This window comes from Gastrolobium bilobum, unplaced genomic scaffold, assembly GCF_033153095.1.
Source record: "Gastrolobium bilobum isolate Gb01-03AN ecotype WA unplaced genomic scaffold, APGP_CSIRO_Gbil_v1 utg84911, whole genome shotgun sequence".
NCBI lineage: Eukaryota > Viridiplantae > Streptophyta > Magnoliopsida > Fabales > Fabaceae > Gastrolobium > Gastrolobium bilobum.
The window spans coordinates 48,065-51,405 of NW_026899468.1; positions in this window are offsets into that span (position 1 = coordinate 48,065).

Genomic DNA, 3,341 nt, shown 5'->3' on the forward strand with positions numbered 1-3,341 from the left:
TATATATATATATATATAAAAGTATTTCTATAGCAACTTTAGATAAGCTTATCTACAGCTATATATATATATATATATATATATATATATATGGCGGGAGAATATAGCAACTTTATAACGTTAAAGTTGCGGGAGAATATTTTTCTCTCTCTCCTCATTTACTTTTCAGAACTTTTTTGCTGACGTGGAGAGAGGAAAAAGAGCAACTTTAACGTTATAACTATATTCTCCCGGGAGAATATAGTTAAAGATGGCAGCTGTTGATAAGTTTATCTAAAGTTGCTGTAGAAATGTTTACCCCTATATATATATGTGTGTGTGTATATGGGGTAGGATCCTTTGACACCTCATCTAAGAGTCGTTGGATCAACAAAGATCAATGGTGTCACATGCTTACAAACTAAAGTCATTGATCTTTTTTGATCTAACGACTCTCAGATGAGGTGTCAAACTCTAAATTTGACATCGGTGTCAGAGAATCTTATCCATATATATATATATATATATATATATATATATTGTAACATCCCGGGCGCTGACGAGGGCGGAGAGTGATCGTCAATGCGAAAGGGCATGGACAAGGAGCGGCTCGTGACAGTCTTCTAGCAGGAGGTTACATGAATGAATCGAATCGACACCCGAAAGAGAGGGATTCCAAAGACTGTGTAGGTTGAGATTGCATAGTTTGAAATAACTTATAAGAATTAATTGGTACTACCTATACTGTAACACCTCGTGTATACCCGGAATATTAACATTACATCGTATTAAGCGGTGCTTAATTAAAAATGCGGAATATTCTTTTTCTTTTCAATTATGACGTCATTATCAATTACCAACTTGATTACTTAATCAATTTCATAAAATATCGCCTGTATGTAAATTGCAATAAGACATCTACTGAAATACCTCAATATATAGATAAAGTGTGTATCTAAATCACGACATTACATCAAGTAATCCGGACAATATCCTGATACATTATTACAACTCCAAAAGACTCAAGACATAAAAACACTATGTGTCATGGACAATCCCCATGCTCACCAAATAAACATAGTAACCAACGAGTCTCAACATAAAACTCTAATACATAAACTGAAGCTATAAGCATAAAAGCAGCATACAAATCTAGCATCCAAACATGGCAGCATAATATAACAGCAATCTAACTCAGCTCCGGCCTCCTGCCACCTGAGGTCTCAACATTACCTGACCCTGAAATAAGCATTCCCCAAACGTGGGGTGAGATCTCTAAACTAGAAATCTCAGTAAGACAAAGGGTCCTCAAGGATCTTCCACCCCAAGCTCACTTACATGTGCAATATAAGTTCAAAAGCATTTATATCATTATCAGTTCCAAAAACTATGTAGTGCAACAGATATCTATGGCATGTGTGTAATCACTATCTACTGGCCAGAGAAATGTAGGAATACGTCTATTCCCTACATGTAGTACAAGGAACACCGCTTGCACCTCACCCACAACCTCACCCTCTTGTATGTTCTACATACTCAGGCTTACCGTATAGGTAGAACACCTCCATGCATATCAACAAGGAACTAACATACAATAACTCAACAGCATTTCCAAAACATCAAAAGCATGTAACACAGCATGCATATACCATATCCCCATGGGACATGGTGGAACCACAACATGGCTAAACCGAGGATACGAAAGCTTACCTCTAAGCTAGCTATCCAATGCCACAAGCTCAAAGTCCAATCACAGCAGATCACAATCTGATATGGACCAAACATAAATCAATAACATATACCACATGCATACAAATTAAAGACAACGCCTTTTCATTACGTTTTCAAGTCTTAAAGCTTCTAACAAAGACACAAGCCCTAAATCCCATGATTCTGGCTTAATCCATTAAAAACAGAAGTTCAACTTCATCAATCTAGGGTCTACAAACCCCCAATAGCCTACTGTATGCACAACACAGCTACTGTTCTGCGAAATCCCAGAATATCCGGATATCTCATTGTCCATATCCGGATATGCATATCCGGATATACAGATTCACATATCCGGATATCCAATATCCGGATATCCCAAAACCACGTATCCGGATATCCAATATCCGGATATCAGTTCGACAGATATCCGGATATCTCACGACAGAATGCAGTTTCTGCATTTTCGTGAAGATATCCCTCAAAGGTTCCCTTTTTACCGATTTTAAACACCTAATCATGCATTTCTAGATGTGTTAAGCCTCACTCAACAACAAGTTATCATCTTTTAACCTTAACATGCATCAAGCTTTCATTTTTAAGCCTTAAAACTCAAGTTAAAGGTTGATATACATACCAAAGCTCAAAAACAGCAAAGGGAGATGCTCTTGGAGCTCACAACCAGACTCAAGCTACTGCCACAAGAGGATGCACGAAAATGAACACAAGATGACTCTTTTACTAAACAAGAAGACACCTTGAAGCATCAAAATGCCAACAAAAGGTCACACCCCTCAAGAACAGCAAACACAGCTCTTCAAACTCCCTCACACAGGTTCTCTAACTCAGAAACACCACCCCAAAGTAGTCCCCAGGCCAACCCTCACCCTCACCAAGTGTTTAAATGGAAGAACAAGCCTCAAAGGTGGAAGCTTGCTCAAGAAATGGAAGGGAAGGCAATGGAACAGTGTATAAGGTGCAAGTCAGCCACCAAGTCACGTAGACAAATCTGAGTGCCTAGGGTTATGTGCTAAAATGCATATATATAGCCAAAACTCACTTAAGCGCACAGTATTAACATTAATTTCTATGCTTAGGATTTTAATCCCAAACTTTTGATTCTGAAACTACATAATTTTCTAAGAATTATCATATTTTTCTTATATTTTTCTGAGCACCTTTCTGGTACGCGCTTTTCAGAGCCAGTACCGGTTTCTAGCACCAGTTCTCATTATTTGGACTTGAAACTCGTTTTACAAGTCCTACATATTATTCTAGTAATTATCATGCACTTACATTAATTTTCCGGGATACTTTTTCGGTACACATTTATACCGACTAGCAGAACCGGTATCTGCACTTTTTTTCCGTAAAGCGACTTTCAGCATTCTTAATCACTTATTATGATTATTAAGCCTCATAAATAATTATTAGGGTCAATTATGGAATCCTTTCTTATTTTTGCATAATTAATTAATTAAATACATTAATTAACGGTGCTGGTTCTTACATTCACCCCACCTTTTTAGGATTTTGACCTCAAAATCAGAAACATACCTGGTCGAAACTCGGGGTACTGTCGGAGAAGCTCGCCCTCACGCTCCCAAGTACACTCCTCAGGAGTCCTTCCGGTCCACTGCACCTTGACCATC